The sequence below is a fragment of the Hyperolius riggenbachi genome, chromosome 2 (genome assembly GCF_040937935.1).
Source record: "Hyperolius riggenbachi isolate aHypRig1 chromosome 2, aHypRig1.pri, whole genome shotgun sequence".
Lineage (NCBI taxonomy): Eukaryota > Metazoa > Chordata > Amphibia > Anura > Hyperoliidae > Hyperolius > Hyperolius riggenbachi.
The window spans coordinates 167,310,562-167,327,766 of NC_090647.1; positions in this window are offsets into that span (position 1 = coordinate 167,310,562).

Here is a 17,205-nt window from a genome sequence, read left to right on the forward strand (position 1 = left end):
AGGTCTATAGTTGAGCTAGAATTAATGAAGGATGAGCACGGTGACTGCGTGGAGGAGGATGACGTACCGAATGAAACTGGTGTGCCCTCCTTTACAACTCTTAAATCGAGACCCAAATTTATGCCCTCAACTTCTGCCAACAAATATGTCTCCGTGTTCATCGAGCTGGTTGAGAGTGATCTCAGAAATGTAAATTGGAGTATTGCCCCCCCTGTCCAGAATATCTCCACACTAGAGAGACAAGCACTGAATGAACTAAAAAGTGCTCCTAGGCTGGTGATTAAACCAAGTGACAAGGGGGGCAACGTAGTCCTCTTGAAAGAGGACGACTATCTGGGGGAAATTAAACGACAGCTCTCGGACTCGGAGACATATAGGAAACTTAAATACAACCCTTTTGAGCTTATTAAGAATAATCTCAATTCGCTGTTGGATTCGGGATACGACCAGGGGGTTCTGACCAAAGAGCAGTGGGAATATATGGTGATTACTGAATACACTGTCCCCACTATCTATATATTACCAAAAGTACATAAAAATGTGGTCAGCCCCTGTGGTCGCCCCATAATCTCAGCAGTGAATGGCCCTTTGGAAAGAGTTGGCAAATTTGTTGATCAGAAGCTAAAGGACCTTGTTGTCCATTTGCCCTCCTATGTACGGGACACCACTGAGGTCCTTGGAGTGATTGAGGGGGTTGTGGTGCCCCCCGGCTCCCTTCTCGTGGGGATCGATGTGTAATCCTTAAACACCTCGATCCCACATGTGAAGGGGGTCAGGTCCACCCGCTTATTCCTTCGAGATGCATATCCTGGGTACCGTTGCCACAACGAGTTCATGGCAGAAATTCTGGAGTTCATTTTGGGTTTCAACTGCTTTCTTTTTGATGGGCAGTTTTACCATCAGATACGGGGTACATCCATGGGGGCGGCGTGTGCTCCTGCCTATGCGAATTTACACCTAGGCTATTGGGAGCGAAAGGTGGTGTACCAACATCCGCTTTGGCAGGAGCACGCCCTCCTATGGATAAGATACATTGACGATATCATGATGGTGTGGACAGGCAGTTTGAGAGAGCTCCAGTCCTTTCTCGGGGATCTAAACGAGAATCCCTTGAATATTAGACTCACTTTTGATGTGAGCGATGTGGGGCTTAACTTTTTGGACCTTAGAATAAAGATAACCGAGAACAGATTGTTCTCCTCCAGCTATAGAAAACCAACAGCTGGGAATACTGTCCTGCACGCCACTAGCTGTCACCCGCAGTGCCAAATTGGGTCCATTCCCATTGGTGAATTCCAGCGGCTAAGGAGGAACTGTGGCTCAGATGAAACCTTTGCTAAAGAATCAAAAGAGATGTATCTCCGTTTTAGAGAGAGAGGCTACCCTCATAGGATTTTAAAGAAGGCTCTTAGGAGAGCATGGGCACTGGAGAGAAAACGCCTGCTCCACAGCAAGCGGGGGAGAGCTTCTGAGTGCGGGGACCCTCGGAAGGAGTCAGTCCTTAGGATCCCCACCCCTTATGGTAGCCACTGGGAGTCCTTGAAGGAGATTCTAACTAGACATTGGCCGGTTTTGACAGCCTCAGAGGAGATAAAGGCCTTAGTTGGCGACTATCCTCATTTGGCTGCCAAGAGAGCCATGTCTTTAAGGAACCATCTGGTTCGGAGTGAATTTAAAAGAAGTACCACTGTTACGTGGTTAGGTAAGGCTACCCCCAGTGGCATGTATCGGTGTGGTGGTTGTCAGGTATGCCCTCTGGTGGACCGCACTGCGACTTTTGTTGACTCCCTTGGCCGGAGAGCCTACCGGATCAAATCCTTTATCAATTGCGCTACTGAGGGGGTTGTGTATATGCTCACCTGTCCCTGCAACATGCACTATATAGGGAAAACGACGCGTCCCTTGCGGGCGAGGATTGGTGAGCATATGCGTAATGCAAGAGCAGAGGAATACACAACTCCCCTTGCGCAACATTACAAGGATTTTCATGGGGGCGATCTTGTGGGCTCGAAGGTCAAGGGGATCTACAAACTCAGCATTTCCCCTCGCAGGGGGGACTTTGACAGGATCCTGAAGCAGAGGGAGTGCGGTTGGATCTTTAAGCTTCACACATTGGCCCCAGTTGGGCATAATGTAGATTTTGGGCTGCAATGCTTTTTGTGAGGCCCCCCTTATTTTGATTTTGATTCACCCGCGCTCGCCTCAGCCCTGGTCCTGTCTCTGTCCCCCTCTGTTAACCCAACAGGAGGGAAGTGTTCCCTCTGTTGGGTGAGAGCTGGTGTTAGATCTCCGCTCAATTTCCCTTGATTAGCTCTTCAGTTACAACTTTGTGAGTGGCTGAGGATGAATCTTGCTCTGCCTTCTCTGTGGTGGGACTCTGTCATTAATGTATTATTTGCTACTAATTACTGTTTTATAGGCATGGCATAATTTTGCCTAAATGAGGTTATCTTCTAGTATCCCTGTGAATACCCTTTTATCGGCTTCGACCTGTTGTTCCCTTGCTGGGGCGGTTGTCGCTCTGCACCTACTGTTTCAGTATGAATTGTGTTTACTCCGCCTTGGAGGCGGACCGTTTGAGCCAGGGTATAAAATGTACTTCGTAGCTATGGTGCAATCACACCCTGAGGAAGCGCGCATGCGCGAAACCGGTCGGTGGGCGGAGCTTGAGGACCCACTACACATCTCTTCTCACGTGAACTTACGTGTAAGCTGATACACGGAAGTGTCCACGCGGAAGGACACCAATACCCACAGGATCTCCATCTTTCTGGCGGGCTGGCGTCCTAGAACCAGCACGATTCCGGACACACACAAGCTATCATCACCCACGGAATGGAGTGCTACTGAGGAGGGCCCGGGCAGACTCAGGAACTGTGAGTGCTTATTGGGCTGCATGATGGGCAACTTTGGTGAATCTTGCATCTATGAGAACATTCTATGCCATTAAGCCATATACCTGCAGCCTTGCTTACGCATACCTATCTGCCTTGTATCTGTCGCCCTTTCTCTGCCAGCTACACGCTACATGCATTGTCTGCTTTGCATAATCTGGGAGTCTGCGAGTGGGACTCGTCTCCAGTCAGCTCATTAAGTGTCCACATTGTGACAGGACGTCTGGTGGCATCTCGGACTGCATTATAGCACCTTTCCATGAATTGAAGTGACATGCTGTGTGAGCCTACAGCTACACCTATTTGATTTGTTATCACCAATTGATATATTGGGTCCTCGCTCCTTGAATTTGTGGGTTTTATTGGTGGGTGGGAGGGTTTGTTATTTCTGTCTGACATCCAGTTATCAATTTTATCCCCTTTTTTTGATATAATAAAGTGAAGAATTTTTGTACCAATCATATGCTTGCCTAGCTTTGGTCTTGTCTCGCTTGGAGCACTATCCCCCCCTTTTTAATTACTGTTTATGCTGTGGGCTTACTCTGCATCACTCTCGCATACAGCATCTCCTTGTGTAAAGTGCGCTGAATGGTTGAATGATGCACAGTGACTCCATCTGCAGCAAGGTCTTTGTTGTAGGTCTTTGGTGCTGGTCTGTGGGTTGACTCTGACTGTTCTCATTCGTTGCTTATATTTATCTGAGATTTTTCTTGGTCTGCCACTTCGAGCCTTAAAGAGAACCTGAACTGAAAATTAAAAGTCAAATTAAACATAAACATGTCATACTTGCCTCCTGCGTAGTCTACTACTCAATCTGTTTCTCCTCTCCTGTGTCCTGTTTGTCCACTGTGATCAATGGAATACTCTGTCTTCCATTTTGAAAATGGCCATTACCCCATAACAGCTTCCTGGTCAGCACACTGTTAAACTGTAATATCGCCCACTTGAGCCATAGGGAAACATGGACATTACACCTTGCACATCCAGTTGTAGCTGACAGCTGCTGATATATAACTGACAGCAACTGGTATAGTCCAGTTTTGACAAAATATTGTCAGAACTTTAAAGAGACTCTGTAACAAAATTTTGAGCCTTATTTCTTCTATTCTATAAGTTCCTATACCTGTTCTGATGTGGTCTGACTTACTGCAACCTTTTCTAGTTGCACTGTCTCTGTAATAAATCTTATCTCCTTTCATCTGTCGTGTCTGTCGGGCAGAGGCTGGAATGTGTGGAATGTGCAGCACTGCTTGTCATTGGCAGAAGCTTTACACACACCCTCCAAGCTCTGCATGAATTACACAGTTCTCAGCCTATGATACTCTGGTTAGAAGCCAGTCATTTGTTTGTAAACACTGCCTAAAACTGTTAATTACCAACCAGGATTGCAGCAGGGAGTGACAGAAACAGCACAGAGGGGCACAGGGGAACATAAGGAATAGAATGGTATGCTTTTTATTGTAAGAATATTAGAGTACAGATTCTCTTTAAGGGATCACTGTAAGAAGAAAATGGTGAGCTTCTGAGAGGAACTGATGGTGAAGTAACTATGTAATATTCATTTGCAACTACATCATGTGTTTATTTTAAATAATTTTACTCAGTTCAGGTTCCCTTTAACTTGAACTGAGCCTGTGTTCTTCCGTTTCCTCAATATGTTCCTAACTGTGACCAAATAAGAGCAATCCTCACAATATTTATTTTATTTTTCCACTTAATCACTTATGTCCACACATACCTTTAGTGGTATGTTGTGCATACATAAAGGCCTCTAAAGAAGCAACTATTATAATTACAAAATGTGAAAAAGCTAAATGGACTAACATTTCTCCTGTTAGGATCCAATCTCTTATTGTAACATTTGGTTAAGAAAAAACATTATTGCATCACTCACTGTGCAGTACCCACTGTTGGGTTAAAGTAGGTGTGTTAATGTATGAGTGTATGTATTCATAATTGTTGTAACAGCCACTGTGTCTGCCACCTGTGAAGCAAAAATATGTTGTTTGAAAAAAACTGTCTCATGTTTTTACATTTTGTCTTCAATCCTTAAAGAGGACAGCACATAATAAAACTGTACATGCTATAATAATGTGTTCTAGTGTGGTAACAAAGGCACCAGATCAGATACTGGAGTTTTGTAAATCTTTCAACACAACCCTTTATAAGCTGAATCCAGGGAATAAATCAGCTATGACAGATTTTCTATAGCCTCTGGATTTTCTGCAAGCACCTCTCGAGGAAGAGGAGAAATTAAATGAGCCAATTACTCTATAAGAGTAGTTTCTTCAATGATTAGAAGTCTAAAAGGAAAAGGACTTGGGGATACATTGGGCTTAAGGAAATGTTAAGAAAAAAAAAATCCTGCTAGGGCTAAGATATTCCCTTACTGTTGGAAGTTATACGTAAAGTACATGTATCCTTTTGCAATAATGTATAAAACTGTGAAATTCTGAAATATAGCTGTTAAAAAGACCCCTTTTTATAGCTCAAAAACATTTTATTGTTTCCAATGTTTCCAATAACACAGACACCAGTTTTGGTCTAAAGGTAGCCACTAATGATACAATTTGCCAAACGATCGATTACAAATGATTGTTTGCATGAACGATCGTAAATGAAAGCTTGGGACCACTAACAGACAAAAATATCCTACCCAATACAATCAGATTAATGGAATCACTCCAAATTTTGGTTAGATCCAGTCAACCTGATCGCATTGGTTAGGAGATGTTTGTCCATTATTGGTCCAAACGATACTTTTCAGAGATTTTTGACTTGCAGGAAGATTCAGAAGGAACACGTGGGGCAAAACCTATAATTTATCATGTGGTTAAATAAGAGTTAATCTACCGATTAGTATTGAAAATAAACATAAATCCCTTGAAACAGCTGTGGATTTCCTGTCAGGGTTTCTTGTTGGTCAGTATACAGTCAATGTGCACTGACCAACAGGAAGTTGCAAGCTTTTTCCAGGGAACATGGTGCAGCTACAATACTGCTGTATAAGGATTCCTGGTGAATATACCCATTATTTACATAAAAAAATGACATGGTGCCACCCCCTCCCCCACCCTTTTTAACCTTTCCCCATATATGTTGGGGAAACCTCCCTCTCAGAGGATACCAGGTGGGGGAGATGCCTTGTTTGTGGTTCTAGCAATTTCTGATAGATTACAAATGCCTCATCTATAGAGTGATGAGTGCTCCAAGAAAGAAAGAAAGTTTCATATGGCCCTACCATCAGAAAGTTATACTTTGTTGTAACAGTCTCTGGAGATGCAGCTAGGATACCCCCGCAGCTGCTTCAGTTTCTCTGTCGGGCATTTCTCCCGTCCCTCCGGCGTCTAGCACGCCGAGGAGGGGATTGTCAGGGGCTCATAGGGTGGCTTTGTCATGCACAGATAGGACCTTTATGCGGGGAGGAGGCACGTCAGCTGACCTGCCGGTAGGCTGACGTCAGAGGAGACTCTCGGCGTTTCCGATTGGCTGATGAGTATGGGCGTGGCCGAGGGGTCTCCTCTCTTCTTGGGCGTGGCCGAGGGGTCTCCGCTTCTTAAGCCTTCTGGAGTCACTTGCAACCTGTCTGCTGTTGCGAATGCTTCGTGTTAGCACTCAGACCTTAGATAGATCCGGTGTGCTTTGATCTGAGAGAAAACCTGGGATTTCACACAAGACTAGGATTTATTACTACTATTGCTGTTATATTGCTTGATAACCTGTGTATGACTCTGGCTCTCTTCTGACTTCGCTTTCGCTTATCGATTCTGTACTTTAGCCCATCTGATTCTGTTGCTGACTCTGCCTGAATATCTCTATCCTCTTGCCTGCTGATTTTATACTGTATCTGTCCGCTCTGTCTGACCTCTGTCTGACCTCTGTCTGACCTCTCCACTCACCAGTGAGCCCTTGTCACTGGTGAGGTTCATTACTGATAGTACCCGCTAGGTTAGGTTTTACCTAACTGATCAGTATTACAGTTGCACCAAGCACTATACACTATTGATATTACCTTGTTAGCTATACTTGCATTATTGGTGATTCTGTAGATCACCACATAATCATGTATAGTGTCTGGGTTATTGGTGATACTGCAGATCACACAATAACCAGACTCCTGTTTTGCTACACCAATCGTTACATTTGTAAGCTAAGGCATTTTTTCCTCTAGATTTTTTTTTCTTACTGTAGTGTATTGCTGCTAGATGACTTGATCTATTTACATCTATCTCCTATTTATTTATTTATTACATTTCTGTATACTGTTACAGTTCAGTTAGGCTGTGATATTTCTCTTGTGAGCAATGCTGATTCTACACCGACATAGACCTCCTTGGGTGTTTTCCCTTGGTTTGTCTAGTGCCAGTGTCTCTGTTACTTTGTGTCTACAGTTTTACCCTTTTATTGGTATATTGATACTGTGAGGGGCTATCTACTGTGTGAGTCACCAGATCACCACCAGGGTTGGTGTTTGAATTTGGGTTTTAGTTAACTCTGACCTGAAAATGGCTGTTTAAATTCAGACCTTGCTAACTCCCAAAAACTGATATTTGATGGAGGAATTCTATTTTTTTGCTGCCATTCCCACAATGTCCAGTGGCCCAGTTGGGCTCTCCTATAATGCCTAGGGCCCTCTAATTACAAGCGAGGTCCTCACCTCCATTTTGCCTGACACATCACAGCAGCACATTCATTACTAGATAGATAGATAGATAGATAGATAGATAGATAGATAGATAGATAGATAGATAGATAGATAGATAGATATGCTGGTGGTATTGTACATATGCTCCTGTAATCTGTTGAGCTGAACATTACAGGCGGTGTGTTACTTCCAGAGTTTTTTCCCGCTATATTATCTGGCACTGAAGGCTAGAGTGCCAGATAATATGCTAAAAAAGTGCTTGTGGATGGGTGCACACTACTACGTCACTATGCAGAACAGGCAGTAGGCTACATGACCCATCCTGGTTCAAGTCATAGCATCCCCTCTTCCTCCCAGTCCCAGACAGAGGATTCATAGGGATCCCAAAGCACTTCTCACTCTGCCGTTAAGTCTTTTGGTCCATCCAAAGATGTTAAGCAGAATTTGAATGACTCCAAGGAGGAATCTGACCAAGGAGGATCAGAGGCAGTGCATGATGAATCTCTTAATGCACAAGTCTTTGAGTAAGCAGATGGAAAAGAGTTGTTTGGCTTTCCCTCTATTTAATGTCTACCTGAACATGCTGAGCCAGATAAGCTTGTTGAAATGCTATTCAAAAGGCACCTGCCACAATCCATTTTGTACTGAGAAGTAGGCTCCGCTGGGTAAGAGGAGGAGCAGGCAGATGATTATGATGACCTTCAGCTGAAATGGAGTGAAATGAAGTAAAGAGATCATCATCATAGGCAGAAGGAGAAGGAGAAGAAGACAAGGAGGAGGTTATAAAATGGCATCAAAGTGGGATATAGAAAAAGAGCGGAAAGGCTGGCAAAACTCAGCAGTTTTTACTTACAAGTCATACTATTTGGCCATCATTGGCAGCTGTGTCACCACATGTGTGCCTCAAAAACCAGGGGCTGCCACCACCACCAGCTTAATGCTGTGGATACACGGTACGTTTCTGTACCGTGTATCGACCAGCTGATCCGGCCAGCTGATAATATTCAGCTGGCCCAATCAAGCCGCTCGACCCCCGCCCGCTCAATCCCCGCCGGTGGACAATAGCAGGGAATCGAGCACTGATAAGGAAGCGCTGGCGGGGACAAGCGGGGATCGATCCACGCGCACGCGTGGACGAGCGGGGACGTGGCTGGGGTCGATCCGGCGGCTAATCGGCTGCCAGATCGACCCGTCTATTCCCAGAATTAGATCTCTATGCAGCCCAGCTAGACATTAGCCCATTTGGTCATTCTTTGCTGTACACAATGCTGTAAGCCCAATGATCATGTGTAATCTTTGTGGTCAACAAGCAACTGAAAAGAGGCAAAAACTCAAATAAACTGGGAACAGTGATGCTCGGATTCCCCCAATCATGAATTCTAGTAAATCCAGCCATGGCAGAATCAAAATCCGGATACGAAGTGATTGTGATCCGGATTTGATTTGGAGCTCCGAATTCAACTAGAATTTTTGCCGTGATTACATGTAGAATCCGTGATCACGGCTGTGATCACGGATTTGACTTTAAAGTGGATCCGAGATGAAAAACTACTATCACAAGTGATTTGTCTATATATCTTATCTAAAGTTTAGATCGTTTACACAGCAAATCTAGCTGCAAACAACTTTAATAGAATATGATTATTTCTTCCTGTGCTGTGATACAATGACAGCAGCCATGTTGTTTGTAAACATTACACAGAGGCAGGCTTATCTGCATCTTGAGCAAAACAAACGAATCACCCTCCTCCTCCCTCCTCCCCTCTGCCTCTGAAATCTCTGGCTAGTAATACCTCCCCCTCCTCCTGCCCAAACTGATCTCCCATGAGCCCTTGCTACTGTCTGAAAATGCCTAAGCTCTCTGAAAACCTGTGTGTGTGGCTTGTTTAGTTTATTGGGAATTAGAGTATTAAAATAAAAACAAAAAAGTATTTGGCTTGAGGAATGCCCTATAAACAATAGGAAAGGAACACAATTATGCAATGAGTAAAAGTTCATCTCAGATCCACTTTAACATTTATAGCAAAGCCCCCATACATGCTACAATCACCAAAATTGCATGGATATTAAAAGTGATCAGTGGCTACAACTTAATTTTTTTTTCTCAAAAAGACCTATAGTTTTTGAGAAAATCGATTTTAAAATTTCAAAAGAAGTTTCAAAGGAAAAAGGTATACATGTAAATGTAGTAAATACATTGGGCTCGATTCACGAAACCATGATAACTCTTATCACGGTCCCGGTAGCGTTTTGCGCGTGCTATAAAGCGCATAACATTTTTCATTTTCAATTTCGCCTGCAAATTTGCGTTTGCGCGTGAAAAACTGCGTGCGCTATAACGATACCACGACCGTGATGAGAGTTATTACGGCTTTGTGTTTTTTTTTTAAACTGTAAGCTCTTTTTGAAAAAAATACCTTTTTCCTTGTTCCCACTGTTCTACTTAACATACCCTGCAAATTTGGTGTTTACATAATGTGAGGGGCCTTTGCTATTAAAGAGGAACTGAAGAGAGAGGTATACGGAGGCTGTCATGTTTATTTCCTTTTAGACAATACCAGTTGCCTTGCAGCCCTGCTGATCCTCTGCCTCTAATACTATTAGCCATAGCCCCTGAACAAGCATGCAGCAGATCAGGTGTTTCAGTGGTTCAGACTTATAAGTCAGATCTGACAAGACTAGCTGCATGCTAGTTTCTGGTTTTAATCAGATACTACTGCAGAGAAATAGACAAGCAGGGCTGCCAGGCAACTGGTATTGATTAAAAGGAAATAAACATGACAGCCTCCATATACCTCTCTCTTCAGTTCCCCTTTAACTGCTAAAGTTGGCAAGTTTTCAGGTTATAATCATGGCTAAATCCTTGATCACGAGCAGGATATGGACCACGATCACGAGTGCATTCGAAACTGAATCCATGGTAGAGAGGCAATCATGAATTCGGACTCTGACCTCGTAATCAGGAAAAACAGCTTGTGATCACGGGTTACCCGTGATCACGGGTTACCCGTGATCACAAGCAAGTATGTTCTGTGACAGAGCAAGTATGTTCTGTGCTATCTCCAATTATTCTTTGCAGTCTACATGCTCCCAGTGGGCAAAATAGTCCAGAACTATGGCCTAGTATACCACTGTTATGCAGAAGACACACAACTGTATCTGTCCTTCAAGCCTGGGACTCAAGACCCATTAGTATCTATCAATGCCTCGTGGAATTATAAAATTGGATGAACACCAGCTGATTGAGGTTGAACTCTTACAAAACAGAGGTGTTGGTGGTAGGTGAGCCACACATGATGGATAAATTACAAACCTATCCCCACTTAATTTAGCAATTGGAGGATGCCATACGGTATAAAGACTCTTCTTCCATCTGAGAAACATATCGAGAATCAAGCACCTTATCCCAGCTAAAGACCTACCTGCCTTGATTTATGCATTTGTATCCTCCCTCCTGCATTACTGCAATGCCCTGTTTGTTGGATCCCCAGATAAGGTTCTACGCTCCTTACAACTAGTACAGAATGCAGCAGCCAGACTCCTAAACAATGCCTCCCACAGCTCACACATCTCCACAGTACTGAAAACTCTTCACTGGTTACCAGTAAAATGGAGAATCCATTTTAAGATCTGCCTGCTGACATTGAAGGCTCTAAACCACATGGGACCCAAATACATTGTGGATCTATTGGAACTGCATTTCATTTCAGCCAGTTGTCACTCATTCATTGCTGTAGTTCACGTAAGCAGGCGTTTATAGTTAGAGTTGGGTCACACCAGGTTTGAAGGAAAGATATAGTTGGGTTTCGTCCGCATAGCAGTGGTATGTCAGGCCATGTTTTTGGATTAGTTTTCCAAGTGGTAACATGTAAATTGTGAAAAGGAGGGGAGAAAGGATTGAGCCCTGGGGCACCGCATACTTAAGTGGTACAGAGGTGGACAGGAAGGGCCCCATAGACACTTTTTGGGTTCTGCCACTCAAGAAGGATTGGAACCACTGAAGAACTATGCCATCAATGCCGCAGTATTCCTGTAGCCTGTTTATCAAGATGTCATGGTCAACTGTATCAAAGGCTGCAGAGAGGTCTAGTAGTTAGGGATGGTCGGAATGCCAATTTCCGATTCCGCGGTAAATCCGCATTCCGTCATGTACAGATTACTGATTCCACTTTCCGCTACCAATTTCCGCATTCCAATGCGGAATTTCCGCCGGAAATCGCGGAAATTCCGCCCGAATTTAACACCGATTTTCTCAAAAACTATAAGGTCTTTTTGAAAACTTTTTTGCATCTTGTTCAGAAGATTCTGTTTCATAAACCCTGAAAATTTGGTGTTTCTAGAACTTAAGGGGGCTTTGCTATTAACCGCTAAAGTTGGCGGATTTTTACTGTAATGTAAAATGCAGAAAATAGGCAGATGCAGATTTTCTGCAATTTACATTACAGTAAAAATCCGCCGACTTTAGCGGTTAATAGCAAAGCCCCCTTAAGTCCTAGAAATACCAAATTTTCAGGGTTTATTAAACTGAAACTTGTGAACAAGATGCAAATAAAGTTTTCAAAAAGACCTTATAGTTTTTGAGAAAATCTGTATTAAAGTCGGGCGGAATTTCCGCGATTTCCGGCGGAAATCCGCATACAGCACTTGCTTTACCGATTTCCGCATTCCGATGCGGAAATGCAATTTCCGATCAGAATTTTGGAAATTGCATTTCCGCGGAATCCGAATGAGCATCCCTACTAGTAGTATGAGGATGGAGCACTCTCCTCTGTCTCATGCCATGAGCAGGTGGTTGCATATTTGGATGAGGGCAGTTTCAGTGCTGGGATGTTTGCTGAAGCCAGACTGGAATGGGTCATAACTGTTGTTTTGTAGGATTTTGGCTTCTAGCCGTACAAGCTCTATACGTTTTGGAAAAATAACCCAAATGTTGACTTAAATGTTCAATTTTGGAATCTGATCAACCTTAAAAATGTGGATTTTTTTTCAACTGAATGGCCTGCAAATCAAACAGAGTTATACAACAGATCAACTAATACTAGTCACCAAAGAAGTTGTAACCTGTCCTATACCACCAACTAAACGCTAGTTTTAAATGTATACATTATATACTTATCATCTCAGGGTTCTAAGACTCATCACATACTTATTTGTGTAATTTATTATTTATGCCAACTTGTTTTTGTTCAGAATGTGTATATATCAACACAGTGCTTCTATCTGCCTTCGGCCCGGTTCACATTTGCGTTATTTTGTGGCCCGCAGCCGGACCGCAAAGTCCGCAAACGGAACGGCCAATTAAGGGTCCATTGTAAATCAATAGACCCATGCGCACTCTTCCGTTCCTCCGGATGCGGTCTGCGGTCCGTCCACCACCTGCCGGACCGGATCCGGACAATAAAATCCAGCACAACAGGAACTGATGGGAAACGGAAGTGCACAACACACTTCCAGATGTAAGCTGGACGTCCTACCCCACTTCCTGTGGGGTTCTCTATGGTGCAGGTGGCCATGTGGATGTACCCAGCGCCGGACAGCCCCCAGCCTCTCCACAGCCACCCCAGAACACAGCGGAGGACGGAAGGACCCGACCATCCAGATGCAGGGCCCCGCGGGACGAGGAGGAAGATGTCCACACAGCAGGCTCTCCCCAAGAAGGACTCCAGTGCTTTTCCAGACCTTATAGGCCCCTCTTTGAAAACGGAAACGGATCCAGGACGCATGAAGAACGGAAGAAGATCCGGATGAAAACTGACCGTGACCTGACCAGATCCTGATGGCCTCCTGATGGCGAACGGATGTTCTCAGACCGGACTGGACCCGTGCCACCGGTAAGTATTTCAACAAAACGCAAGTGTGAACCGGGCCTTTGTCTCTCCATACTCTCCTAATTACTTTTTCTCTTTTTTATCATCTTGATTCAAAACTTCTTTCTTCTATCTATCTTTATTCTTACATTTTGTTCATCTGTTAAGAAACCAGCTCAAGGAGTCTGTGATATTCTTTTCTCTTCTTCTCTCCTTTCTCAGTTGGAATCAAATTTATTACAGGAGTCACACATATGTCACAATAGTCTCTGTAATATTGCTAGTGACACATACTGTATTTCTTCATTGCCATTATACATATCATAACAGAAAATGTTTGTGGTCTTTTGTTTTTGTACTATTTGTCTCATGTCCTGCAACATCATAAATTCTTGCTATGTATGCATTAGATCCACAAATTTATTTAAATTGCATTTATGTAAACAACATTTTATAGTCAAAAGATTTCTGATTTATTGCTCATAATGTTAGTAAATAAAATTACTGTACATATAAAAAATATGGTTTCAACAGTTCTTTGTGCAAACAGCTGACTGTTTCAAAGATGGATATTGATTAATATAAGGATCTGAAATTGATTTCCCAGGAAAGAAAAATAGCACCTCAAGGAAAGCAGGCTGGTGGTCAGCAAGAGTCAGTAAGCATGTATTTCTCCTGATGATTTTTAGAGCTGACATAATTTTCAGTGTAATTTCCAGTATGAGTGGCGGCTTGCATGGGGAAGTACAAGATCTGACCTACCCTCATTCTCTGGCATCTCTAACGAGATAATGCTACCTGTTCACTCACTTACGTGTGTGTGTGTGTGTGTGTGTGTGTGTGTGTGTGTGTGTGTGTGTGTGTGTGTGTGTGTGTGTGTGTGTGTGTGTGTGTGTTTGTGTGTGTGTGTGTGTGTGTGTGTGTATACGTGTGTACATGTGTGTGTTTAGAGAGTTATAGGCTATAGCCGCTTCCACCAAGGCAAAAAAGTCAACAGATTTTTTTACAGGTTTCTAACCAAATCACCAAATGCCAGATGAGCTGAGAAAAAAAATCCTCACCACTTGTTCAACACTTGTAATAAAAAAAAAATTGTAATCTGAGCAGAAAATTGTAAAAGGAATAATACAAATGCAATCCCAACTACAACCAAAAATCATATGCAAAGTATAACCTTTATTACTGCAACTAAATTATAGATGTTTCATCTTTTGAATGTATTTGGACTAATAGTTAGCTAGATATTTCAAAATAGGGTCTGTCTTACTCTCTTACAGCACTCATAGGGCTTGATTCACAAAGCGGTGCTAACCTACTTAGCACGTCTAAAGTCTTTAGACGCGCTAACCAGGGTGCTAAGTAGATTAGCACCGGAGTTCTCAATCAGATCACGCGCTAACTTTGCGCGCGTAAAACTTTGTGCGTGCAAAGTTTTACGCGCGCTAAGTCCTATAGGCTTTAATGGGCACTTCGCGCGGAGCGCCCTGCGCTCTGTGTAGTACGCGCGTAAAGTTTTACGCGCATAAAGTTTTGCGCGCGTAAAGTTTTATGCGCGAAAAGCTTGTTTAGACGTGCTAAGGGGGTTTTCACAGGCGTGCTAACAGTTAGCACCGCTTTGTGAATCAAGCCCAAAATTTTTTAAGTGGATATAATAAAATTGTATTTTCTTATAGATCCTTCATTATTATGCAACTGCTGACCAGATTAATACATATGACTGACACATATTAATAATAATAATAAAAAAAACCAACATTATTCTGCTTGCATTGAAATTGCCACCAGGCGCCTATGTTTTCTCCAATATGTTGATTGAAAAAAAAAACCTCCATATTAGAACTCTTCTCATCATTATGGACGAGCAAGCAATAGGTTTTCCACAAGAACGGGCATTACCCGAGGAGTGATAACATTGTATAATTTAACATGGAAGTGTGTAATGGGTGCCTACTTGAGCAAACCATTCACTTCCAGGATGCCCAGCAAGGCCCAGCACCCAATAAGAAAAGAGCCAACCAAAGGCAGATGGGGCAGAATGATGGGTTAGTCACTCCATTTGTTGACTAGAGATGGCCCGAACGGAACAGTGCCCAGCGAACTTCCGTGGTTCGTGTTCGCGGAGAACCGCAAACTTTTCCAGAAGTTCGATTCACCTCCTTAGTGCATCATTAGGGTCAACTTTGACCCTCTACATCACAGTCAGCAGGCACATTGTAGCCAACTAGGCTACACTCTCTCCTGGAACCCCCCCCCCCTTATAAAAGGCAGGCAGCGTCAGGCATTGGACTCACTCATGTGCCTGCAGTAATTAGAGAAGGAAGAGCTCCCATAGGGAAAGCTTAGTTAGGCTCTTCTAGGCTTGTTAGCTTGCTCCTTGCTGATTCTTATTGCTAAAAAAGCACCCATCAACGGCTCTTTTGAGAGCTAATCTTGTTCTTGTGATCTATTTTTTTTTGTGTGTGTGTGTGGCCCACTTGTATTACATACAGCCCTGTCAGTCAGTCGCAGCTGGCCTTTGGCCCCTTGGTGGTAATTACTACTGTGCCAGGTGCAGATTTGTAATACCCATCACTGCATATAACTACCTGTTGTTCACAGTGCACCCACCTACCTATGTGAGCGCACGCAGTGTCACTGTGCCTGTCTGGTACCTGTCTGCGTGTGACAGGTGCACATTATATTACCCATCACTGCATATACCTACCTGTTGTTCACAGTGCACCCACCTACCTACGTGAGTGCATGCAGTGTCACTGTGCCTCTCCGGTACCTGTCTGTGTGTGACAGGTGCACATTATAATACCAATCACTGAATATACCTACCTGTTGTTCACAATGCACCAACCTACCCACGTGAGCGCACGCAGTGTCACTGTGCCTGTCCGCTACCTGTCTGTGTGTGACAGGTGCACATTGTAATACCCATCACTGCATATATCTACCTGTTGTTCCCTTCAGTGTACCCACCTACCTACGTGAGCACACGCAGTGTCACTGTGCCTGTCCGGTACCTGTGTGTGTGTGTGTGTGACAGGTGCACATTTGTAATACCAGTCATTGCATAATTGTTAACAGTACCTGTGTGAACGCACGCTGTGTAATATACCACTCCGAACATACCTGTTAACTGCACCTGTGTGACAGCTGCATATTGTATTGTAATACCAGTCACTGCATACCTTTCACTGCATCTGTGACTGCACATTGTATTATACCTGGCAGTCAGTGCATACCTTTCACTTGAATGGATAGCAGACTTGCCCTCCATAACAGATTCTCGTTAAAGGATTTAAAATTGATTTGTCTTATATACAGCAGGGCCTTGAAAGGCCTCCTGTGTTGTTATTTTTTGTTACTACCTCGGGACTTGCAAGCCATGCCTGCTGCCTTCCCTGGATGTGTGGTGGTAGCCGTTTCTCAGGCTTCAACTCTGGACCGGAATCGAACGCTGACTCCCTGGCCATACGCTTTCTTTAACAATGGTAGAGAAAGAACCATCGACAGTATGAGCAACAATGGAATACTAGGTGTGCAGGCTTGACCAGAGCTGTCACAATTTGCCATCCAACTTCTGTCTTGCCCTGCCTCAAGCGTCCTGTCAGAAAGGACCTTCAGCTCAGCTGAAGGCATTGTCACTGGGAAGAGAAGTCGTCTAAGTCACAAAAGTGTTCAGTATCTCAGCTCTTTCAAAATAAATGAGGCATGGATCCTGGAGGGCTACTGCCCGCCCGAAGAATAAGTCAGTCCCCACACACAGCATCTCTGCCTGCACGCCGTGTGACTGCCTGCCCCAAGACTAAGTCGGTCCCCACACAGCATCTCTGCCTGCAGGCCGCTTGACTGCCTTCTCCGCCGCCAC